The sequence below is a fragment of the Bos grunniens genome, chromosome X (assembly GCF_055505025.1).
Source record: "Bos grunniens cultivar Pamir isolate PY7600 chromosome X, Bosgru_T2T1.0, whole genome shotgun sequence".
In the NCBI taxonomy this organism is placed as follows: Eukaryota; Metazoa; Chordata; class Mammalia; order Artiodactyla; family Bovidae; genus Bos; species Bos grunniens.
In genome coordinates this window covers 3,016,936-3,043,618 of record NC_141194.1, presented here as the reverse complement: position 1 = coordinate 3,043,618, position 26,683 = coordinate 3,016,936, and the positions used below count along the sequence as shown (strand labels likewise).

At 46.0% G+C, this 26,683-nt stretch overlaps 1 long non-coding RNA gene across 6 annotated transcripts in view; it reads left to right on the top strand.

Annotated features, from left to right (window-relative positions):
* Positions 1–3,273: 3,273 nt before the first annotated feature.
* LOC147339703 (uncharacterized) overlaps positions 3,274–26,683 on the top strand; it is a 254,010-nt gene continuing 230,600 nt past the window's right edge. For 4 of the 6 annotated variants that reach the window (XR_015158783.1, XR_015158782.1, XR_015158780.1 and 1 more), the window contains exons 1-2: positions 3,293–3,451; positions 18,350–18,457. This is a non-coding gene — a long non-coding RNA (uncharacterized LOC147339703). Of the gene's footprint in view, positions 3,452–18,349; positions 18,458–26,683 lie in introns of all 6 variants that reach the window. The other 2 variants (XR_015158781.1, XR_015158779.1) reach the window with 1 other exon arrangement.

The window sequence follows — 26,683 nt, the reverse complement described above, 5'->3', positions numbered from 1 at the left end:
AGGTTTAAGAGCAGAGATGGGACAAGTCTCAGTTTCCACGTTAGTTTATCACACTCAAAACCGAGGCTCCACCTGGCTGACTGCCTAAGCATACAGGGTGGGTGGTTCTTGAGTTTTTTTTTTTTCCTTTTGAATTTTTTATTTTGTATTGAGGTATGGTCGGGCTTCCCTTGTTGGTCAGCTGGTAAAGAAACCGCCTGCAATGCGGGAGACCTGGGTTTGACCCCCCTGGGTATAATCGATTAACAATGTTGGGATGGTTTTGGATGGACAGCAAAGGGACTCAGCCATATATACACATGTATCCGTTCTCCCCCAAACTCCCCTCCCATCCAGGCTGCCACGTGACACTGAGCAGAGTTCCCTGTGCTGGACAGCAGGTTCTTGTTGGTTCTCCATGTTGAATACAGCAGTGTGTCCATGTCCCTCCCAAACTCCTTATCCCTTCCCGCTTCGTTAGTTTTATATAGTCTAAACCACCACACTTACAGAGGCAACAGATAGTTACACTGCTTAACCTGGGAACACACACAACTCCCTCTGAATTCTTTGTTAGAAAGATCACTTGGAAGAATTTGCATTCCTTATGTTCAGGGGCATCTATGTGCTGAGACGTTCAGTCGTGTCAGACTCTTTGTGACCCCAGGGACTGCAGCTCGCCAGGTTCCTCTGTCCATGGGATTCTCCAGGCAAGAATACTGCAGTGGGATGCCATGCCCTCCTCCAGGGGATCTTCATGACACAGGGATCGAATTCACGTATCCTGCATTGGCAGGCGGATTGTTTACCACTCTGCCACCTGGCAAGTCCTAGCTACAGATATAACAGTGGCTGAGGTACCTAGTAACAACCCTACTAGCCTAAAGCCACAGACCTGCACCACAGCCTCCATTGCAGAATGTAGCCTTTCTGTCAATGAACCCACCCTTCTCCCTGTGAATTTTTTTTTTTTTAAGCAGAGAATTTAATAGAGGGAAATGGTTCAGAGGCTATTGGAAGACTGAAAAGGGCAAGAGAGCATCTGTGGTCACAGAGCTAGTTACCCGAGAAAGCAGCTTCCACTCCCGGAGGCGGAGATCAGAGGGGAGAGACTGAGCTTCACAGAACTCCAAGTCTGGGGGCCTGGGACCCCGACTTCTGAGGAGGATGAGGCTTGCTGGCTCTTCAGGCGCCTGGAAAAGGGTTCACCCGGCAGGATTCACACATCCGGGGGTGGGGCGGTGTGGGGGGAGATGTCTGGGTGGTGCTGCCCACCGGCAAGATGCTACCAGCTGGGGAATGTGGCAGGAGGCTGGGAACTGGGACTGGTCGCTTTTGGAAGCCACTGCTTCTCCCAGTGATTAAAAAAAATTTTTTTTTAATGTATTTATTTGATCATGCCAGATCTTAGTTGTGGCATGTGGGGTGTTTAGTTGTGGCATGTAGGTTTTGTGGTTGTGGCTTCTGGGGTCTCTTGTAGTGACATGTGGGGTCTTGCAAAGTCTTAGCTGAAGTATCTGGCATCTAGCTCCCTGACCATGGATTGAACCCTGGCTGCCTGCTTTGGGAGCACAGAGTCTTAGCCACTGGACCTCTGGGTTTTTTTTTTTTAATATTGCCCCGTTGGCATTAAACACTCTCACCACCTTTTCCCATATACCTAGCCAAAGCACCTGTGCTTTGAGCGTGCATGCTTCCTCCCACTCAGATCCTCAACAAGGTACTTTGAGGGTGACCCACGCTACCAACCAATGAGAATTCAGAGAACCTGGAGTAGCCCTGAGGTCCGGAGATTCAACCAAGAATAGCATTTCCTCTACAATAAACGCAACAGTAACTAACATTGAATTAAGCAGCTACCGTTTGAGTGGTCTCTTGGACCCTGGACACGCATTTTCATTTCCCTGTTAAGACCGACCATGGATAAAGCCAGTCAAGGTCACCCAAACTCAGCTTGGATTCCACAACCTGTGTTCGTTCTGTGGCACCGCTTATGAATAAGAGGATGTCTGCTTGGTTGTTATTCTTCAGTCGTGTCTGACTCTATGAGACCCCGTGGACTGCAGCCCGCCAGGCTCCTCTGTCCATGGGATTCTCCAGGCAAGAATACTGCAGTGGGTTGCCATTTCTTTCTCCAGGGGATCCTCCAGACCCAGGGATCGAACCCAGATCTCTTACATTGCAGGCAGATTCTTTACTGTCTGAGCCACCAAGGAAGCCCCTCTTTGAAAAAAAAAAAAAGCTTCAACTAAATATTGAAATAAAACTTCCACTGACTCCAAGTCTTCTTTGGTTTATGAATTCTGCCCATACACGGTTTAGAAAAAGGAATGTCAAGTTTTTACCTCCCCTCTCTCATACTTCTCTTCAAGTCTGGTCGTCTTGAAGTGGCCATCTACATTTTTGAAATCAGGCTGAAGGTAATTTGAGTTGGGATTACACTTAGTGTATTCTTAAATTCAGTACTGTTCAGTTGCTCAGTCGTGTCCTACTCTTTGCGACCCCACGGACTGCAGCACGCCAGGCTTCCCTGTCCATCACCAACCCCTGGAGTTTACTCAAACTCATGTCCATCGAGTCAGTGATGCCATCCAACCATCGCATCCTCTGTCATCCCCTTTTTCTGCCTTCAATCTTTCCCAGCATCAGGGTCTTTTCCAATGAGTCAGCTCTTCGCATCAGGTGGCCAAAGGATTGGAGTTTCAGCTTCAAACTAAATGAATGATCAGTCCTTCCAATGAATATTCAGGACTGATTTCCTTTAGGATGGACTGGTTGGATCTCCTTGCAGTCCAAGGGACTCTCAAGAGTCTTCTCCAACACCACAGTTCAAAAGCATCAATTCTTTGGCGCTCAGCCTTCTTTATAGTCCAACTCTCACATCCATGCATGACTACTAGAAAAACCATAGCCTTGACTAGACGGACCTTTGTTGACAATGTAACGTCCCTGCATTTTCATATGCTGCCTAGGTTTGAACACAATGGCACCCCACTCCAGTACACTTGCTTGGAAAATCCCATGGACGGAGGAGCCTGGTAGGCTGCAGTCCATGGGGTCGCTGAGGGTCGGACACGACTTAGCGACTTCACTTTCACTTTCATGCATTGGAGAAGGAAATGGCAACCCACTCCAGTATTCTTGCCTGGAGAATCCCAGGGATGGGGGAGCCTGGTAGGCTGCCGTCTATGCGGTCGCAGAGTCGGACACGACTGAAGTGACTTAACATAGCATAGCATAGCATAAGCTAGTGCAGCAGGCAGGTCGAAAAGCAGACCCAGCCGTACGACCTACGTTTACGACGTAGCTTTACGGCAGATCAGGCGTAGATGGCTAGAGCGGAGACCTTTGCTCAGTTTGCCGCTCTGCACCTCGGCCCTCCCGGGATTGCTCGCTGGACACGCTGTGTCCTCTGGGATTTCCCTGTGACCAGGACACCTCAGTTTCCTCCCCGAGGCTTGCAGCTGAGGAGGTAAGTTCACTTCCTGCATCTAAATCTCCCTGGTTGCGTTGTTGGCACACTTGGGACCCTGTGCTCAGCCTGGCAAGTTTTTGGTTTGCGCTCATCTCTTTCCTTCCTTTGTTGGTAAGACATTTTGCAGGTTTTTTTTTTTCCAGGTGCCACTGAGTCTAGCAGCCTGGGTCTGGGCCGCCTGGGCCTGACTGCACACGGCCCCAGCTTGCCTTCCTCTGTGCTTTTCAGACATGCACTGTTTACTGAGTTCAGTAACGTTGTTGCTGTTTGTATGATTGCCCGCTTCTCTTTCCCTCTCTTGATTTCCTTATGTGTTTGCAAATGCGTCAACCCCAGGCTCCATATCCTTCGTGCTCTGAGACTCAGTGCTGGCTTTTTTTTTTTTTTTTTAATTTTTAAAATATTTATTTATTTTAGGTTGTGCTGGGTCTTCCTTGCAGTGCACGGGCTTTCTCGAGTTGCAGCGAGCAGGGGGCTACTCTCTAGTAACGGTTTTGCACTGGACTTCTCATTGCGGTGGCTTCTCTTGTTGCGGAGCATCCGGCTCCAGGTGCAGGCGGGCTCGGTATCTGTCCTGCACTTGCTTAGTTGCCCTGCAGCATATGGGATCTTCCCAGACCGGGGATGGAACCCTTGTCCCCTGAATTGGCAGGCGGGTTCTTAACTGAAGAGGAAAAGTTAAAATTTTATATAACCTCCTGCTGGTTCTGCCTCTGCAACTCAGCTTGCTCCTTGAAAAGTCTGGATCACATAGATCTCATAGTATCAGAAAGTCGGGACTTAACAATACTAGGAACTGGAGCTTATCTCACTCGCCGTTGTCCTGCTTTTTACAGTTGCCTGGCCCCTGCAAACCTGCTTAACCATGCCTGTCTGTGTAAAGGTCAGGCATCCCCTTCCCCTTCTTGACTGCTATTCCCAGCGTGCAAAACCCCTTAGTTTAAACCAGTTTATTAACAGCCAGTGTTGCCCACTATAGTCTGTCTAAAAAAACTCTACATAACTCCTTTGTTTGGAGTTCGGCTCAGAGCTTGGAGAGTTAACTCCTCTAGGCCCGCTGGTGTAATAAACCTGAGTTCTCCAACTCTCTGAGTGTGGTGCTTGGTTTCTTGATTACTGGTTTCTGCAACAAACCACTGGACCCCCAGGGAAGCCCTGAGTTGGTTGTTTTGTTTTTTTGTTTTTTTTTCTTTTTCCCGTTTGAATGATTGCTTTTCTATTAAGATCACGCACCTTGGCTGGAACGTTCTAATATCACCTACATGGCATGACTTTTGTCCAAGTAAGTTAACTATCAGTACATCGTTTTTCCTTTGTAATCTCTGTGTCATCGAGGCCTATGGGCTTGCTATGCACGGTAGAGTCCCGGGTAGAGGTCCCTGGCCTTCAGGATCTAATGCCTGAGGATCTGAGGTGGAGCTGATGTACTAAAAATAGAAATAAAGTGGCAACAATGTAAAGTGCTTGAATCATCCAGAAACCATCCCCCCGACTCCCAGGTCCTTGGAAAAAAGTCTCTTGCACGAAAGGAGTTCCTAGTGCAAAAAAAGGTTGGGGACCACTCTTGTGAGGATCACTGGCTTGCAGTGTGTTGGGCGAACTGGGTGGAAACACAGCGCCCCCCTGCAGGTGTGCAGAGTTAGAAGCCGTGTTGTAACAAGAGCCCAGGTGATTCTCATGTAGCACTGAAGGACTGATGGGTGGTGGTGTAGTTCCTACGGGATAAAGCCCCCTTACCTGACATGAATCGTGCGTGTCTCTCTTATCCAGCACTACTTTTTCCAACTCGCTTATCTACCACAGATGTGACTTTGGAGACCTGCGCTGGCTGAGTTTCCACTGGTGAACTACTCCAGGGTTCTGCAGAAACCCAGGGTCTCTGTGTTGTTTTTGCTTTGCATATGTCTTGCACAAGGCCTTTTTGATGATGTCAGCATGCCGGAGGAACGTGAAGAACTGAACATTGCTCAGTCACGTCCAACTCTTTGTGACCCCCATGGGCTATACAGTCCATGGGATTCTCCATGGCCAGAATACTGGAGTGGATCTTCCTAACCCAGGGATGGAACCCAGGTCTCCTGCCTTGCAGACAGATTCTTTACCAGCTGAGCCACCAGGGAAGCCCCAAGAATACTGGAGTGGGTAGCCTTTCCCTTCTCCAGGGGACCTTCCCAACCCAGGAATCGAACCAGGGTCTCCTGCATTGCAGGAGGATTTTTTACCAGCTGAGCTGCCAGGAAAGCCCACCAGAGGAATATGTCTTCTTGCTTATGACCGTGATCTGAGGTGGGCGTGGAAGAGAGGCAGCCTGAGGGTGCAGGGTGGAGGAATGCCACTCAAGTTCACCAGTAAATTTAAGGTACTTGATGTCATGCTGGGCTTCCCCAATGGCTCAGCGGTAAAGGATCTGCCTGCCAATTCAGGAGACATGGGTTCAATCCCCGAGTTGGGAAGATCCCCTGGGGGAAAAAATGGCAACCCACCCCAGTGTTCTTGCCTGGAGAATCCCATGGACAGAGGAGCTGGGTGGGCTACAGTCTATGGGGTCACAAAGACTGGACCAGGACTGAGTAACTAACACTTCACTTTATTAGACAGATTTTCTTGGTGGCTCAGATGGTAAAGAATCTGCCTGCAATGTGAGATACCTGGGTTGGATCCCTGGGTCAGGAACATCCCCCAGAGAAGGAAATGGCAACCCCCTCCAGTGTTGTTGCCTGGAGAATTCCATGGACAGAGGAACCTGGGGGGCTACAAGCCATGGGGTTGCAAATACAGACAGGACTCTGTGACTAACACTTCACTTCACTTTATTAGAGGTGCTTCCTTGGTGGCTTAGGCAGTAAAGTATCTGCCTGCAGTGTAAGAGACCTGGGGTCAGTCCCTAAGTCAGGAACATCCCCTGGAGAAGGAAATGGAAACAACTCCAGTATTCTTGCCTGGAGAATCCCATGGACAGAGGAGCCTGGCGGGCTACAGTCCATGGAGTCACAAAGAGTCAGACGAGACTGAGTGACTACACTTTCTTTCTTTTTTTTTTTATTAGAATGTGGAAATATGATTGCTGGTCATTCTGTCATCTGGATTCTAAAGTAACTAACATCAGGAACCAAATCTAAACATGATTAATAAAGAATGTTAAGGAAATGGCCACGGCTTTGCTTTAAAAATACAATAGTCATCTGAAGGAATACGATTACAGTTGTGAATGTGAATAAGTGTTTTGAAGTATCTTCTCGGGTCATGATTTCAAAGATATAAATTTAAATTTAACATAACAGGAGCAATAATAATTCTTCATTCCTGTTTTATTCAGTCCGTTAGCATCATTGAGGGTGAAGAAGTAGATATTTCAGTTTAAAAAATGTCATTTTCTCTCTCTCTGGTTTTTTTTTTTTTATTCCAAGTTAAGGTAAGATTATTTATCAAACAGCATTGGTAAGGCTGAACCTGATTGTATTCCTCTGCTTGGGTTTCCATGACAAAATACTGAGGAGGGAGTGGCTGGAGCAATAATAGACTGTAATGTCTCCCCCAGTCCTGGAGGCTGGAGTCTGAGACCCATGTGTGGCCAGGGCTGGTTCCTCCTGAGACCTCTCTCCTGGGCGTGTGGACGGCCATCTGCTCCCTGTGTCCCCACGCGGTCATGCCTCTGGGTGCGTCTGTGTCCTGAGCTCTTATTAAGGATCGCAGTCCTATGACATCAGGACCCAAACTAGTGACCTTGTTTTACCTTCTGCTGCTGTTGCTGCTAAGTCGCTGCAGTCGTGTCCGACTCTGTGCGACCCCATAGACGGCAGCCCACCAGGCTCCCCTGTCCCTGGGATTCTCCAGGCAAGAACACTGGAGTGGGTTGCCATTTCCTTCTCCGATGCATGAAAGTGAAAAGTGAAAGTGAAGTCACTCAGTCGTGTCCCACTCTTAGCGACCCCATGGACTGCAGCCCACCAGGCTCCTCCATCCATGGGATTTTCCAGGCAAGAGTACTGGAGTGGGGTGCCATTGCCTTCTCCGAGTTTTACCTTCACTCCCCCTTTAAAGACCAAACAGTCCCCTTCTGAACTCCTGAGAGTTAGAATTTCAACGTATACATTTTGGGGAAAGGGAGAAGACGGAATTCAGTCTATAAAAATGAAGAAACTATGCTGGTTCTCACTACAGAAATCATCAAGAGTTTTCCTCAAATGTTGAGTATTGTGATAAAAATATCCATAGACTACCCTCCCAAATTTGAAAGTGTCTCAATACAGAGGTAAAAATATGTGAGGTACAAGGTAGAAATGCATGACCTCTTGACACATTTTAATGGGACACTCTGCAAATTAGGAAGAGAAAACTGGGTTTTATATAAGCGATGGATTGAAATGTTTGTTTGTTGTTTACTCTCTTAGTCGTATCCAACTCTTTTGCAATCCATGGACTATGGCCTGCCAGGCTTCTCTGTCCATGAGATTCTCCAGGCAAGAACACTGGAGTGGGTTGCCATTGGCTTCTCCAGGGAGTCTTCCCAACCCAGGGATCACACCCAGGTCTCTTGCATTGGCAGGCAGACTCTTTACCACTGAGCCACCAGGGAAGCCTGAAATGACAATCCTTTAAAACTTTGAATATCAAAGGATATAACCAGGAATTCCTTCTAGATTCATTGTATTAGGAATTATGCTATTAGATTTGTATTGGAAAGTCAAGTGCATGTAATATATATATATATATATATATATATAATGCTAGCAGCTATGTGTGTACAAAAAATCATTTTAGTCCTCTCTGACTCTTTGCGAGCTTATGGACCATAGCCCACCAGGCTCCTCTGTCTGTGGGATTCTCCAGGCAAGAATACTGCAGTGGTTTGCCATTTTCTTCTTCAGGGGATCTTCCCAACCCAGGAATCGAACCTGAAGGTGGATTCTTTATGACTAGTGCCGAGACCTGACAAAGACCAACAGAATATCTCGTGTAGATAGAAGAGCAGTCTGTTGATGACCTGGAATTATGAATTCTCTTGTATCCTACAGATTAGAAGCGACGTGCTACAGCTTTCCATTGGTGCTGGTCCTCAGGTCGGGTAATTTGGCCCCTCAGGAGAGAGGTAGAGATGTTTTTGGCTGTCATAAGTAGAGAAGGGGTGCTTCTGATGTCTAGGGCGTGGGAGCCACGGAGGCTTCTATAAACGTCCAGGACAATACCCTGCAACCCAGTTGAAGCTGGCCCCCAGTATCGGTCCTGCCGAGGCTCAGAAAGTCCAAGGACATTCCCAGTGTTATCTACAGCATTACTCAAAGTTTTTTTTTTTCTTTTTTCTTACAATTGAGCTATAGTTTATTTACAACATTGTATTAGCTTCAGGTGTACAGCAAACTGATTCAGTTGTACATATGTGTGTGTATGTAAATGTATATATATATATAATTTTCAGATTATTTTTCAGTATAGTTTACTACAAGATGTGTATTATTATAGTTTCCTGTGCTATACTACAGGTCATTGTTGCTTATCTAGTTTATACCTAATAGGGTCTCCCTGCTAATTCCAAACACCTAAGGTAAAGCTTTCCTTGTGTATATTTTTTGCTGTTGTTGGTTTTTCCCTTTTTTTGGCCACAACTCCTGGTATGTGGAACTTTACAGACCATAAAAGGAACCCACACCCCTTGTAGTGGAAGCGTGGAGTATTAATCACCGAACCTCCAGGGATGTCTGAGTTTTCCTAGTTTGACACCATCACTCATCCAAGACAATTATTTTTTTTTTTAATTTCTCTTATGATAGCTTTCTCATGACTTGTTCCCATTCGCCATGAGGATTCAGCAGAATCGTTTGCTCGTTTCCCATGACCAAAGACAGAACTGGAGCCTTCTCCACTGCTCCAGTGCTGTTCTCGGCTGTCCCCTGTAATTAACCACCTCACTTTCTAGTCCACTCCTTCCCGTTAGGCGGACAGCCCCTAATGCGATTCTAAACGGCCTCATCACGCTTCTCCTCCTCCATTTTCCATAGAACCTGAATGAATTTAAATATTAGTGGGCATAGGTGCTAGAGTAGGTGGATGGTATTTCAGAATTGCTCTTGCTGCTGTTTTAAATAATGCAGAGGCAACGTGTTGAAACGTTTCCTGTGAAAGGATATAATAGGAAATTTCTGTCCCTCCTACCTCCTCATTAGAGTGATTTAAAGCCAAGACTCAAGCCTAATGAATAATAAATGCCTCGCGTAAAATTTTATTCCAATGAGGAACGAGGGCACAAGCCCACTTGTACAATATTAGGATTTTGAAAATGACTTTTTAACTACTGACTGGGATTCTGACTCAAAAGCGTAATTCTGAGTTAAGCTATTGAAAAAACACTCTACTGTTTTCAGGATTAGCTCAAATAACGTAGGTGACATGAGTGAAAGTCGCTCAGTTGTGTCTGACTCTTTGAGACCCCATGGAATATAGAGTCCATGGAATTTTCCAGGCCAAAATAATGCAGTGGGTAGCCTTTCCATTGGAGAAGGCAGTGGCACCCCACTCCAGTATTCTTGCCCGGAGAATCCCATGGATGGAGGAGCCTGGTAGGCTGCAGTCCATGGGGTCGCTGACACTTACTGATCGACTTCACTTTCACTTTTCACCTTCATGCGTTGGAGAAGGAAATGGCAACTCACTCCAGTGTTCTTGCCTGGAGAATCCCAGGGACAGGGGAGCCTGGTGGGCTGCCGTCTATGGGGTCGCACAGAGTTGGGGACGACTGAATCGACTTAGCAGCAGCAGCAGCAGCAGCCTTTCCATTCTCAGGGAAGCTTCCCAACCCAGGAATCGAACCCAGGTCTCCTGCATTGCACACAGATTCTTTACCAGCTGAGCCACAAGGGAAGCCCAAGAATACTGGAATGCGTAGCCTATCCCTTCCCCACGGGATCTTTCTGACCCAGGAATTGAACCGGGGTCTCGTGCATTGCAGGCAGATTCTTTACCAACTGAGCTATCACAGAAGCCCCAAATAATATATAAAGGTATCTTATTTTCCTTTGGGGATATCAAAAAATTACTTTTCCTTTCCTTTCCTTTTTTCTCCTTTCTATTCTTATGCTCCCATTTGATGGCCAACTGTATATTCATCAAACAGGGTTTAAAGAACCACCAAAATCTACTAAGACTGTTTCTTACTTTTGAACTACTTTGCTCAGATTCTGAAAAATTGCATGGGGTAACCAGTTACCAATTGTCTGGTTGTTTTTAATGAATGAGTGTTCCACAAAAAAATATTGTTTGCATAATTTCTTGATTCCGCACATAAGTGACATCCTATGATATTTGTCTTTCTCTGACTTACTTCACTTACTATGACAGGCGATCCACTTGTACCAACAAGAGCCCAATTTCAAGTGAAAATTATAAGTAAATTCAGGGTACTTTTGTTAAATCGGAAATCAAAAGTTTCAAACCTGTGATTTGCTGTTCATAGATTGTTAAACATTTAGCATCCGATTTTCTAATCTTTGGGCCTCAAAATGATTTTGCAGTCAAGACAGATGAAGCTATAACGGCAGTATGTTTTTGTTGCTTAATTGCTCAGTTGTGTCTGACTCTTTGTGAACTCACAAGACTGAAGCCCGCCAGGCTCTGTCCATGGGATTTATGTAGATTTGATTATCTACAGATAGATATATATATCCTTTATCCATATACTCTCTCTCTGTAGTCTTTATATATATACATATATATGTTTCTACCTATATATATATATAAATACATATATATATATTTAATCCATTATCATGATCTATGTAACACTGGAGAAATCTCATGGACAGAGGAACCTGGGAGGCTACAGTCCATGGGGTTGCAAAGAGTCATATACAACTGAGCATGCACGCTCTGTGTGTATCATTATTTATCTATCTATTATTATCTGGAGAGGCCAGAAAGAATGAAAACCATAGTCACAGAAAACTAACGGAACTGATCATATGGATCACAGCCTGGTGTAACTCAGTGAAACTATGAGCCATGCCACGTAGGGCCACCCGAGACGGACGGGTCATAGTGGAGAGTTCAGGCAAAATGTGCGTCTCTAAGTATCTGTTATCTATTATTATCTACCTACCTATCTGTTATAAGTATCTGTCATCTATCATCAATATCTGTCTAACTACATATTTATTAGCAATATCTATCTTTCTGTCCATTCTCTGTATTTCTTGGAGAAGGGCATGGCAACCCACTCCAGTATTCTTGCCTAGAGGATCCCAGGGACAGAGGAGCCTGGTGGGCTATAGTCCAAAGGGTTGCAAAGAGTTGGACATGACTGGAGCGACTTTGCACGCACGCACACACGCACCCATCTCTATTCAATCCTTATTGTTTATTGAGTCTGTATTTGCAAACTTGTCAGCCCACTAAGATTTATTCTGTAACCTCCAAGTCAGTATTCACTGTTTCCAGGTCTTTCTAAGGCTTTCGCTGAGCAGGCAGCCATTTGTCGCCTGTTAGGCCAGTTTCCAAGTGCAGTGGAACACAGTCACTCTCTTTTCTTGTGTTCTTTCCTATAAAGTTCTGTTCCTATAAAGTGTACTGCTTGTGGTCTGTTGAGTGCTGCACATTTCCGGTTTCTGGGCTTTTGAGGGGTGACTTTGCTATTTACCATGCTCCCACCACTGCCAGTGAAGGGCTGAGGTGCTGTCTAGCATCTTAACCACAGCAACGCTGTGATGCGTTTCATGGAGCAAATGCACGTGTTTGTTGAGGGGTGAGTCACACGCTATGAGCTCAGTGTGAAAGAATCAGTGGTGTATGTTCAGCAAAAGCAGAAGTGCTCCTTGCTAAGTGGTGTCCCATTCTTTGTGACCCCGTGGACTGTAGCTGGCCAGGCTTCTCTGTGCATGGGGTTTTCCAGGCAAGAATACTGGAGTGGATTGCCATTTCCTACCATTACATAATTTCATCGTTTAACCTGGGAAGACAATGATTTGTCAGGGATGCACTAGCTCTGGCTCCTGTCATAGTTGAGTGGGAGTGACGATATTGGTATTCCTTCTGGATTTTATTTTATTTTTTTCTTTTTATTTTAATTGGAGGCTAATGACTTTACAATATTGTAGTGGTTTTTGCCGTACATTGACATGAATCTGCCACGGGTGTCCATGCGTTCCCCATCCTGAATCCCCTTTCCCACATCCCTCCCCATCCCATCCCTCAGGGTCATCCCAGTGCACCAGCCCTGAGCACCCTGTCTCATGCATCAAACCTGGACTGGCGATCTGTTTCACATATGATAATATGCATGTCTGGATTTTAAAATCTTAGGTGAGCTTGAAAACGTTAAGCAGACTTCAGACATGTAATGTGAAATGAAAGGAAACATATATATTGGTTTCACCCCAGGTTCCTGGCACAGCTCCTGGGAGCATCTTTTATGTTTATTATTACTTCTTAAAATTGAAGTATAGTTGATTCACAGTGCCATGCCTATCTCTGCTGCCCAGCAAAGTGATTCAGTTATACACATATATTACATTCTTTCTTTTTGTATTATTTCCTGTGATGAGATTTATCACAGGATATTGTATAGAGTTCCCTGGGCTGTACGGTAGGACCTGATTGTTTATCCATTCTGTATACAACAGTTTGCATCGGCTCACTCCAAACTTCCAGTCCATCCCCTCCCCTTCCTTGACAAGCACAACTCTGCTCCCTCTGACTGTGAGTCTACTTCTGTGTCCTAGATAAGTTTATGTGTGCTGTATCCTAGAAGCATCTTTTCTTCTGACAGTTGGTTTTGGCCCCTTTTGCAGACTCAACCTTCCTAAATCCCTCAGAACTTCGTGGGTGATCAGCTCAGTTTAGTCGCTCAGCCCTGTCCGACCCTTGGCGAGTGACTGCAGCAGGCCAGGCTTCTCTGTCCGTCACCAACACTCCTGGGGGACGCCAGTGTCTTTAGTTCTATTCAGGAGCCTCTCAGTGGGGCTCCTGGGTGGCAGCTTATCACCCGCAATACCCTGCCTTGATTAGGACCTCAGAACTCCCCATCTTCAGAGCGCAGGTGGGGCGGGAAGATTAGGACTTTGGAACTCCCCATCTTCAGAGTGCGGGCAGGCGGGAGGCTGAGTTAGTGACCGAGCTCCCCTTGATGAAACCTCCGTGAAAATCCCCATCTTAAGGGGTTCAGAGTTGATCCCAGCAGGTCAACACAGTCCCATGTCGGGAGGGTGGTGCACCCCGGCTCCTCGGCAGGAGTTGGGAGCGGGAGGGGACAGAGCTCATGTACTTAGGACCCTTCCTGACCTCAGCCAGTGTATCCCTTCATCTCACTGTTCATCTGGATCTTTCTTTATATCCTTTTTTTTGGTGTGTGCCTTAAAAAAATATGTTAGAGTATAGCTGATTAATGGCAACCCACTGCAATATTCTGGTCTGGGAAATCCCATGGACAGAGGAGCCTGGCAGGCTACAGTCCATAGCGTTGCAAAGAATCAGACATGACTGAGCAACACACAGCTGATTAACAATGCTGTGGTAGTTTCAGGTGGACAGCAAAGGGACTCAGCCAGACATATACACACATATCCATTCTCCCCCAAACTCCCCTCCCATCCAGGCTGCCACCTGTCCTTGAGCAGAGTTCCCTGTGCTGTCCAGCAGGTCCTTGCCGGTTCTCCATGTTAAATACAGCAGTGTGTCCATGTCCATCCCAAATTCCCTAACTATCCATTCTCCCTACCTGTCCAACCGGGAAACCGCAAGTTTATTCCCTAAGTCTGTGAGTATGTTTCTGTTTTATAATTTCATTTATATCATTGCCTTTTAGATTCCAAATATAAATATCATATGATACTTGTCTTTCTGTTTCCGACTTATTTCAGTCAGTATGATCCTCTCTAGGTCCATCCACATTCCTGCAAATGGCATTATTTCATTCCTTTTTATGGCTGAATAATATTCCATTGTACCTATGTACCACATCTTCTTTATCCATTTCTCTGTTGGTGGACATTGAGTTTTTTTTTTTCCATGTCTTGGGTATCGTAAACAGCACTGCAGTGAACGCTGGGGTGCATGAATCCTTTTGGGCCATGTTTTTCTCTGGGTGGATCCTTTATTATATTGTTGATAATAAAGTCTGACACTGTTTCCACTGTTTCCCTATCTATTTCCCATGAAGTGATGGGACCGGATGCCATGATCTTAGTTTTCCGAATGTTGAGCTTTATTAAGCCAACTTTTTCACTCTCTTCTTTCACTTTCATCAAGAGGCTCTTTAGTTCTTCTTCACTTCCTGCCATCCTTTATTATATTTTTGATAGTAAATTTGTAAACGTAATTAACTTTCCCTGAGTTCTGTAACCTGGTCTAGGAAATGATCAGACCGAAGCGGGGAGTGATGGGAACCCAAATTCACAGCCGGTTGGCCAATCTGGGTCTTCCAGGTGACCTCTGGTGATGGCCGTCCTGTGGGGCTGAACCTGTGACCTGTGGGGTCTGCACCAAGCCCAGCTAGTGTCATATTGAACTGCAGGAACCCAGCTTACTGGGGGACCTCACGCACATGTTTGGTGACCAGAAAGCCAGTGTTGTGGTTGGATAGTGAAGGACAGGCCCTCAGAAGTGAGTTCTCCCTAGGTGATTTTTACTGTATATGTGAGATATGCGTCTCTCCATTCAGGTTTAAAGTAAAATGCATACGTTGCATCATGAAGCAATAGGTGGAGTTTCTGGTTTGTATGTTTTGCTTTTTGCTTATTTTTTAAGCTTTTGTTATTTTTAAATTTTTTAAAATTTTATATTGGTGTACAGTTGATTTACAACGTTGGCTTAGTTTCACATGTACAGAAAGGTGATTTATTTGTTGAGTTATCTGAGTCATTTGAGTGATTTATTTATGGCTGTGCTGGGTCTTCATCGTTACGAGCTGGCTTTCTCTAGGTGTGGTGGTGTGGGCTTCTCATCGCAGTGGCTTCTCTCGTTGTGGGGCACGGGGTCCCGGCACACGGATTTTAATAGTTGCAGCACATGGGTTCAGTAGCTGCGGCTCCCAGGCTCTCGAGCACAGGCTCAATGGTAGTGGTGCGTGGGCTTAGTTGTTCCGAGGCATGTGGGCTTCCTGGACCAGGAATACAACCCGTGTCTCTTGCCATGGGTGGCATATTTGCCACTGAGCCACCTTGGAAGCCCTGGAAAAGTGATTTAGTTGTCAGTTTAGTTCAGGTCAGTCGCTCAGTTGTGTCCAACTCTTTGTGACCCCATGAATCGTAGCACGCCAGGCCTCCCTGTCTTTCACCATCTCCTGGAGTTCACTGAGACTCACGTCCATCCAGTCAGTGATGCCATCCAGCCATCTCATCCTCTGTGGTCCCCTTCTCCTCCTGCCCCCAATCCCTCCCAGCATCAGAGTCTTTTCCAATGAGTCAACTCTTCTCATCACGTGGCCAAAGTACTGGAGTTTCAGCTTTAGCATCATTCCTTCCAAAGAACACCCAGGGCTGATCTCCTTTAGAATGGACTGGTTGGATCTCCTTGCAGTCCGAGGGACTCTCAAGAGTCTTCTCCAACACCACAGAGCCACCTTGGAAGCCCTGGAAAAGTGATTGAGTTATACATATACATATATCCCACAGAAGGAAATGGCAACCCACTCCAGTATTCTTGCCTGGAGAATCCCTTGGACAGAGGAGCCTGGCGGGCTACAGTCCATGGGGTCGCAGAGATGGACACGAATGAGCGACTAACACACACACACACACACACACACACACATACATATACACATCCATTCTTTTTCTGAATCTTTTCCCATATAGGTTATTAGAGAATATTGAGTATAGTTCCCTGCGCTCTACAGCAGGTGCTTGTTCGTTACCTTTTTATATATAGTAGTCTCTATATGTGAATCCCAAACTCCTAACTTGTCCCCACCAACACCACCTTTCCACTTTGGTAACCGTAAGTTTGTTTTCTATGTCTGAGTCTGTTTCTCTTTTGTATGAGTTTGTTTGTGTCATTTTTGTTTGTTTGTTTGTTTGTTTTTAAGAATCCACATGTACATGACATCACATGACATTTGGATCATTTTTGCAGGGGAAGGTCCACATATTCAAAGTTTTGTAACAATGATTGTCCTTTTTTTTTTGGAAGGGAAGAGGGAAATGGCGTTGCTTTTTCTGGCTGTCTGAGAAATACAAGAGTTGAAAGCATCCATTCATAAAACTATTTTAGGAATAGTGTGTATCACAACGTAACAACCATATCAGAGTCGTGTTCATCCTCCTCTGTGAACTGAGGCAATAAAAAAAGGGACTCACTTTAGGAGGGCTTGATTTCTTTGACCAAAAGCCCATGTCATCCACGCAGAGCAATTTTAACGGGCAGACAGCCGTATTTCTCTGAAAATGAACTGCATTTGCCAAACATCTCTATTCAGACTGGAGCACGAAGGAGCTGAGGCACAATAGTGACTCCATTCGCTTGCCTTTGGGGAAAAAAATTGGCGTTCTACCCACGCCCATCCTCATCTCACTCACATAGGGCTGCTCACTTGCAAGATGCTTTGTGACCCCGTGGACTATAGCTTACTAGGCTCCTTGCTCCATGGGATTCTCCAGGCAAGAATACTGGAATGGGTTGCCATTTCTTTCTCCAGAGGAGCTTCCCAACTGAGATCGAACCCTGCCGGGAGCCAGCGTGGGGAACTCTGCCCACGGCAAAGGTCATGAGGAAGGAGGCTCGGCATACGCAAAGGCGGGGTTAGGAGTTCCCCTGGAAATTCTCGAGCATCTACCCCCAAAATCAGAGTCTGCTTGCTTCACTACTTTGTGCTCTCACCTACACCTCTGACTTTACGGGGGGCTCTCCCCCACCACCTCTTTCGGAGAAGGAGTTAACTTAGAGCTCCAGTTAATAATAATTCCTGGGCTTAACAGGAGTGTGTCAACCTACAAACTCCTCTGAAGGTTCTCTAGCCTGCCTTACGGGCTTGTCTGGCCACATGTGATTGCTCCCAACTGTGAGAGGCACGAGATGCTTTAAACCTTCTAAAAACAGGTTCTTTAGAGAAGTTAGAAAACGATTAGTATAGTATAGTGGGCTGATTAGAAATTGTATTGGTGAAGGGTTTTTCATTTGTTGAGCCAATGTTTGCTGCTAAGTCCCCACATCCCCTGCCCTTATACACATTAATGACTATATAGAAGAAATAAGTATTAACCTTTGATATTAATCACGTTAGACCTTAGGCTAAGCAAATTCTTTCCTTAATTAAAACCCACTACACCCTCACCCTATAGGAATGCAACTTTATCTGGTACCTTCGGAAGGTGGCGTCTGTTTTAAGAATAATCACCCCTGGAGAAATAAGTGTTCTGGTTGACTGACCGCTGTCACAAGGAGAGGGTCATAAATTCTCAGCAGGCCCTCTGGCCAGAAGATGATGTAACACCCCTAAGACCTCTGTATACATTTGTATGAAGCACCTGACTTTAAGTCAGGACTGCTGACCCCCACGTGACTTTTGTATAACATCTCAGTGTATAAAAACAGACCCTGGAAAAATAAAAAATGGGATCAGTTCCTAGAAAGACTGATGTCCCCATGCCGTTCTTTCTCTCATCTTCTGGCTGAATTTCATCTGGGGCGTGGAGGCTCATCAAGCCTACTAATTATGCCTGGGCTTCCAAGATCTGACCGGGGAGGCCTTAGTGTCTCCTCTCCTTTGGGAGAACGGGAGGACACCTGTGGCCTATGTAGGTGACGTAAATTCCTTGCCTTGGAATTTTATTAGCTTTTCACATAAACCAAGTTATTCAGCCTCTTTTCTCCACTGAATTTTCCTGCTGAGCTATCCTCATTCTATTACTCTTTATATCTCTAATTAATATTTAATTAAAGCCAGCGTATTCGCCGACGCTGTCTCTCCTTCAGATTTCTCTGGATCCACCGCGGCTGGACCCCGGCAGAACCCGGGTCTCCCACATTGCAGGCAGACGCTTTAACGACTGAGCCACCAGGGAAGCCCCGTGTAGAGTGAAGGTAAGTCAAAAAAAGAAAACCAAGTATCAGTTATTAACACCTGCACGTGGCATCTAGAAAAATGGTAGAGGTGAACCTGTTTGCAGAGAAGAAATGGAGGTGCTGACGCAGAGAACAGGCTTGTGAAGACACAGTTGGGGAAGGAGAGGCTGGGATGAATGGAGAGTAGCAGTGAGCAGCATTGGCACATACACGCCAGCATGTGTAAAACAGACAGGTCGTGGGATGCTGCTTTATAACACAGGGAGCTCAGCCTGATGCTCTGCGATGACCTGCAGGGGTGGCATGAGGGCGGGAGGCAGGCTCAGGAGGGAGGGGGTTTGTGTGTGCCTGTGGCTGATTCACGTCGTTGGACAGCAGAAGCTAACACAATACTGTAATGCAATTATCCTCCAGTTGAAAAAAAAATTACTGTTTAAAGAATGATTTAAATCGCCTTCCCCAGAGCGTCTTCAGTGTCTCATTTTTGTCCACTGTGCCTGTTAGTCACCTTGAATAGTCAAGACATAGTTTATCACCAGCATGCCCATGTGCCAAGCAGAGATGCATACCCAACTGAAAGTAGACTCTCTTCCGGGAGAAACTACCCAGGAAATTACACACACACACACACACACACACACACACACACACACCTGCACACAAAGCTATTTTTTGTAAAAGTGCATTTGAATATAGCTTTTCTTTTTCAGTCCATATAGAAAGCAAAAGAAAGTGCAATTGCTCAGTCATATCCGACTCCTTGCGACCCCATAGACTGTAGCCCACCAGGCTCCTTCGTCCATGGGATTTTCCAGGCAAGAGTACTGGAGTGGGTTGCAATTTCCGTCTCCAGGATATCTTCCTGACCCAGGGATTGAACCCTGGTCTCCCGCATTGTAGGCAGACACTTTACCATCTGAGCCACCAGAGAAATCCATAGAAAGCAAAGGAGACTTCTAATGTTTTAAGATGTGACCACACACACACACACACACACACATCTGCACACAAAGCTGTTTCTGTAAAAGTACTTTTGAATGTTGGTTTTCTTTTTTAGTACATATAGAAAATAATTTAATCAAAGTAGACTTGTAATGTTTTAGGATGTGACACTGTATGGTAATGAAATGTAGCCAGAGACTTTGGTCCTTGCCTGCCATATCCTCCACCTGCCTTTTGTTTGTGGAAAATGTTAGCCGAAGGAACACTTTAATCAGAGAAGGCAGAATGTGCAGAAGCAAAGGAAAGCCGTCAAAGCAGACCAAATAATAATCATGTACTCACTAAGCAAAGCCAAGGCCCTTTAGTTCCTCCTCAAGGACTATAGAATATTCTGACCCATGTCCTGCGATGACATGACTGACTAGATGGACATGAGTTTGAGCAAGCTCCAGGAGTTCGTGATGGACAGGGAGGCCTGGCATGCTGTGGTCTGTGGGGTCGCCAAGAGTGGGACACGACTGAGCGACTGAACTGAACTGATGTCCTGTGAGCTGTTTATAGATACTGAAACCCCCACCAGGTGGAGAAGTTAACGACGTGATGACCAGACTGAAGCCAGGACATAAACTCTCTTGATGCCGGGAACTGGCCTCAAGACATGGGAAGAAACCGACCCTGGAAGTGAAGATCAGCTGCAGTTGAAACAACCAAGGATCAGACCACCGCTGACCAGCTTCAAGATGACTTGTCAGAGCTGACTGTGTGTTTCAAGAAGCCTCCTCCCTTTGTCTATAAAAGCTCTTAGCCCCCAATTGTCAGGGGCAGGTAGTCAGCCTTTGTACAGGCTCCCGCCCCCACCCCTGCCCCGCAAGTGCCAGCAACAAAATAAAGCAAACTTTGCTGTCCAGCAACCTGGCTTCCTTATTGCCTTTTGGGCTGCAAGCAGACGGACCCGGCTTTTGGTAACAGGAGCAGACACTGATTGTCATTTTAAATGAATATATGTATATATATATTTTTAATCTTCAAAACTATTGAGAGTAAATAAATGATTATTGCCAAAAAAAAAAGAAGAGGAAGAGAGAGAGACTTCTAAAGTAAAATGCCATACCTAACAAAAAGCTTGAGTTCCTGGAGAAAGAGGGGGAGAGCTATTAGCGAATTGATTGAACTTAGTAACAATTTTTTTTCCGTGGTGAAGGAGACGTGTTTATTACTTAAAATAAGGCTTTGGACTTCTTCCAGAACTGACTGTCATTCTGCGCAATCATTGAGCCTGGGTCAAGAATGAAACCCTTAAACAATGTCAAGCAATTATAAGAGCGAAGCAATCCCTTGATTCTGCTTGACGCTGGGAGGAAGGACATTGTATGTATCCATGACTCAACTACCCTATGCTGGTTACCAATTTTAAAAATGTAAAACCGTAAACTGAGCTACAGCCCAAGGCCATTGTTGAATTGTCTGTCCAAGTGCAGACTGTTAAAGGTGCAGACACTATTGGAATTCTTCTGCTAGAATTTGTTTCTCTTTGGAAATTCCTCTGCTAGAATTTGCATCTCTTTGTTTTATTTTTGGTTCAAAAATATTCAGAGAGATTGATGTGAAGAATATCCAAAAGCACTTCCTTTCTGGTGAAGAAAATATAACAGAGCTACACAAAGGGTTGGTTTAATTTATTATTTTGATATAGATCTAAGAGGATTCCCAGGTGGCTCAGTGGTAAAGAATTTGCCTTCCAATGCAGGAACCTCAAGAGATGCGAGTTCAATCCCTGGGTCGGGAAGGTCCCCCTGGAGGAGGAAATGGCAACCCACTCCAGTATTCTTGCCTGGAGAATCCCGTGGACAGAGGAGCCTGGCGAGCTACAGTCCATGGGGAAGCCAAGAGTCAGACACAGCTCGAATTCATTCAAGCCTTAAGGTCTGAGTGAGCTTCCCTTCCCTTGTGAGGGATTCAAGCTTCTGTTCCCCTTCTTCCTAGAGCAGACGTGTACCAAGAGCAGCCCCTGTGTACTTGCCCCAAACCTTGCGGGTGCCACCTTGAATTGATGGGGATGGTAACTCACAGCATGCAGGCTTGCCATGGTGGGTGGTGAGCGGGATGCTGAGCGGGAGATGGAGAAGGACAGACATCCCAATGGACTTCATGGGAGGGATATTGCTTATGCATGGAGACAACCTCTTACTTCATCACTTCCTTCTGATTCACTCAGGCTGCTCAGATTAATTAAGTACTTTCACATGTTCACAGGGAATGCATCGCTGCCTGTCTTCATTGCATTTGAATATCTAAGTCAAGGTCACCTTGGTGTTGGAAAAAAATCCGTTTCCTGAAGCCTAGGAATGCCTCTGTGCTTTACCAGATCTTAGGAATGTTGGAAACGGAGGTTGCTTTAGAAGCCATTTTATTCAGCATCCTTATTTATTTATGATAAGTTTTTTTTTTTTAATTGTATGTATTTATTTATTCTTGGCTGTGCTGGGTCTTCGTTGTCATGCAGGCTTGTCTCTGGTTGTGGCGAGCGAGGGGCTACTCTCGTTACAGTTGCATGGTCTTCTCATTGCAGTGGTTTCTCTTGTTTCACAGCACAGGCTCTGGCACACGAGCTTCAGTATTTGTGGCATGTAAGCTCTGTAGGTGCTGCTCATGGGCTCTAGAGCGAACGCTCAGCAGTTGTGACGCACGGACTTAGGTGCTCCCTGGCACGTGGGATCTTCCAGGACAAGGGATCAAACCTGTGTCTCCTGCATTGGCAGGTGGATTGTTAACCAGTAGTCCACCAGGGAAGCTCCTCACCAGCCTTGTTCTATTGTTGGAGGAAGATCATGTCGATTCGTAAAGATGAATGAGTTCTGGTTGGATCGTGACTGAAATACTTCACTGTGGACGAGCTCACCAATAACGTTTATATCCTGATTGTAGAAAACAAGTCTGCTATAAATAATTGCAATAACGGGATTTGTGCAGCTGCTGAGAAAAATTTGAGAGACATTATAAAGACAAATGCAACTTGAAACTCCTTCTCTTAATAATGTTTAAAACCCCTGAGTTTTCATTTTAAAATTTACTCTTTATTGAATCATTGAGGAGTATACAGTTTAAATTATTAAGCAAGTGACAGAACCATATTTAATCAATTCTGTTTGCTGTGCTGTGATTCAGATATATGTCAGATTACCTTACTTGCTGATTGCTCTTGGAAAAGTTTCCACTTTAAAAATTAAAGTTTTAAAATACGCCTTTGATATTATTACTTGTTTTTCTCCACAAATGTATACAGGTGCCTGTTGTCTGACCTATTTAATGTGGTTTGACACTAAACCAGACTTAATATTTTCAGTAAACTAGTACCTTTTGTGGAGAAGGCAATGGCACCCCACTCCAGTACTCTTGCCTGCAAATTCCCATGGATGGAGGAGCCTGGAAGGCTGCAGTCCATGGGGTCGCTGAGGGTCGGACATGACTAAGCGACTTCACTTTCACTTTTCATTTTCATGCATTGGAGAAGGAAATGGCAACCCACTCCAGTGTTCTTGCCTGGAGAATCCCAGGGACGGGGGAGCCTGGTGGGCTGCCGTCTATGGGGTCACACAGAGTCGGACATGACTGAAGCAACTTAGCAGCAGTAGCTTTTGTGGGGCTTCCCTTGTGGCTCAGCTGGTCAAGAATCCGCCTGCAATGTGGGAAACCCAGGTTCGATCCCTGGGTTGGGAAGATCCCCTGGAGAAGGGAAACGCTATGCACTCCAGGTATTCTGGTCTGGAGAATTCCATGGACTGTGTAGTCCATGGGGTCGCAAAGACTGGGACACAAATGAGCACCTTTCACTTTCAGTTTTCAGTACCTTTTGTGAACTTAAAAAATGCACAACCTTAGGGCTGTGTGTCAGGTTTTATTTGGGGCAAAAGGAGGACTGCAGTCCGGGAAACAGCCCCTGAGATAGCTCTGAGAAATGGCCCCAAAGAGGTGTGGAGTGGGGAGGTCAGTATGTTTGTGATTTTGGTGAAGGGGAAATACATACAATCAAGCACACACACACACACACACACACACATATATATACATATATATATATATATTTTTTTTCCCTGTAGAAACTTTCTGCTGGTCTCGTGAGGGTTACTGCTAGTCACGAGGAACAGTCATCACCATAAAAGATCTTACTGCTTTTCTAGACATGAGGAGATACAAGAATCAGGCTCTCAGAATCAGCTCCTGGAAATATCTAGCCATCTGAAGACCTGTCCTATCAGTCTTTCCCAGAACACAGATGCCTCCTGTCTGCTCTCCACCCTGAGCCCCTTTCAGGGGCTGTTGAAGGTCAGCAGCTGGAGCAGCACCTGATTGAATCCTTGTAGAGGTGGATGGCAGATGCCCACGGCAAGTGCCGATGCGTGGTTGACACTTTGGCTAAGCATGTCAGTGTCTGAATTAATTCATTATAAGTGGAAATCCATTTACCACATGTGCTGTGCTGTGCTTAGTCGCTCAGTCACATCTGACTCTCTGCAACTGCATGGACTGCAGCCCGCTAGGCTCCTCTGTCCATGTGAATTCTCTAGGCAAGAATACTGGAGTGGGTTGCCATGCCCTCCTCATTTAGCACATGTAGAGCTAACTTGTTTTTGGTTGTTGTTGACAGAAGTGCTCAATATATCTTGTCTGTGCTAAGTTGCTTCACTGGGCTGCCCACCAGGCTCCTGCTGCTGCTGCTGTTGCTGCTGCTAAGTCGCTTCAGTCGTGTCCGACTCTGTGCGACCCCATAGACGGCAGCCCACCAGGCTCCACCATCCCTGGGATTCTCCAGGCAAGAACACTGGAGTGGGTTGCCATTTCCTTCTCCAGTGCATGAAAGTGAAAAGGGAAAGGGAAGTCGCTCCTATGTCCATGCAATTCTCCAGGCAAGAATACTGGAGTCAGTTTCCGTTTCCTCCTCAAGGGGATCTTTCCAACCCAGGGACTGATTCTGTGTCTCTTTCATCTCCTCCATTGGCAGGCAGATTGTTTACCACTAATGCCACCTGGGAGGCCCCATTATATCTTTCAGCACCCCAAATAGTTAAGCTTATTCATAACTCAGTCAGCAGAGCTGCCTTCTCTCAAATTTTTGTTCAGGGCAACCCAAGTGAGGGGGCTGGTCAGCATCACGTACTGACCCTTAAATGATGAAAGAGCCAAGTGACAATAATTGTGTTGTCTCTCTCGGCGTTTTTTTTTTTTTTTTGCAATCTTTTATTGCAAAATATGACATACATATAGAAAAGTATGTGAAACATAAATGTTCTACTGAATGAATTATGACAAACACACTTGTGTAAGCACCACCCAGGTGAGGAAACAGATCTCCCCAGGTTTCTACAAATTCCCTCCAGCCTCCTCCCAGACACGGCTTTCTCCCTCCCTGTCCCTCTTTGCTAACTTCTGCCTGATTTAGGTTACTGCACCTATGTCTCTTCATGCCTCTTTCATTTTGCCTGCTTCCCACGTGACAAAACAGAACTATACACTGTGAACTCCGGTGTCTCTCTTCTTTCTTGTAACATTCAGTTTAGTTGCTCAGTCGTGTCCGACTTTTTGTGACCCCATGGACTGCAGCGCGCCAGGCCTCCCTGTCCACCACCAACTCCCGAAGCTTGCTCAAATTCATGTCCATCGAGTCTGTGATGCCATCCAACCATCTCATCCTCTGTCATCCCCTACTCTTGGCAGTTGAAGCAACCTAGACTTGGACATACTATAGAAAAATCAGAATTATTAACTATACAAAATAAAGCATTCAGTCAGCTGTGAGTTGTCATCTTCATAGCTGGATGTCAGCGGCAGTGAAGACCACTTGGAAAATAGTCATTCCGCTACCAAAGCTCAATGGACGTTCCCACCTTGGTGTAAGGTGTTGGGTGTGACGTGAGCGGTGAGCTGGAGGCATAAACAAGCACCAAGCTTTCTCTTGCTAGTTTCCTCTGACTTGTATCCGGTCATTGCGTAGTCATGGTTTTCCCACCAAAAGCAGAAGACGGTGGCATTGAAAACACACACACACACACACCATCAAAAGGAAACCAAATTCCTCTGTGGTCTCCAAGCCCTGATCACTGTTATATGCTTCACCACGTGTCTCTTTGGCTCTGGTTGGCCATGAGCAGTGGCTTCTAAGATGACGGGCAGAAGACAAGGACGGACGCCCTCCTCTCACTTTATCCTGGAAGCCAGTGGAGGACCTCGGGCGGACAAAACTACCAGCCTCACTCCTGCCTTTGGTTTTCAAGGCCTTGGCATCATCCTTCATGCCCCTCCCCAAACCCCATCCTGCATCCCTGGAAGAAACAGTGCGTGCTGGCTCTTTGCTGTTTGCTGTGAACACCCTTCCAATCCTGGGCTTCCCTGGTGGCTCAGATGGTAAAGAATCTGCCTGCAATGCAGGAGACTCAGGTTCAGTCCCCTGGGTCAGGAAGATTCCCCTGGAGAAGGAAATGGCAACCCACTCCAGTATTCCCGCCTGGGGAATCCCATGGACAGAGGAGCCTGGAGGGGCTGCAGTCCATGTGGTTGCAAAAGGGTCGGACACGACTGTGCGACTGAACAACAACAACACTGCACCATGCCTATATCACTTTCCTAACTAATCGTAAACAGGATACAGTGTCCCTGTATCCTGTGCCCTCTGCGAAGATTGAGTTGTTCAGAGGATCAGGCTCCTGTGAAGCAACACGAAGCATTTCTCTTTCAGCGTCACCTGTCTTGTGGGCTTCCCTGGTGGCTCAGCTGGTAAAGAAACCGCCTGCAATGCAGGAGACCTGGGTTTGGTCCCTGAGTTGGGACGATCCCCGGGAGAAGGGAAAGGCTACCCACTCCAGTATTCTGGCCTGGAGAATTCCATGGACTGTATAGTCCATGGGGTTGCAAAGAATCAGACACGAACGAGTGACCTTCACTTAGACTCATCTGTTAGAATGTCCTGGTGTCACTTGGCTCCATTCTCACTTTTTAAAAACATTTTAGTAGTTTTGTTTTTTGATATGATCACACTGCTATATTTCTTTATTTTTACTTTATTTATTCATTTTCTGCTGCACTGGCTGCTGGTGGCTGGGTGGGCTTTTGTCTAATTGTGGGGTGTGTGGGCTCCTCTCTAGTTGTGGTGTGTGGGCTTCTCATTGCAGAGGCTTCTCTCGTTGTGGAGCGCAGGCTCTAGGGCACGTGAGCTCAGTAGCTGCAGCTCCCAGCTCTGGAGGACAGCCTCAGCAGTTGCTGCACACGGGCTTAGTCGCCCCGAGGCATGTGGGATCTTCCCTGACCAAG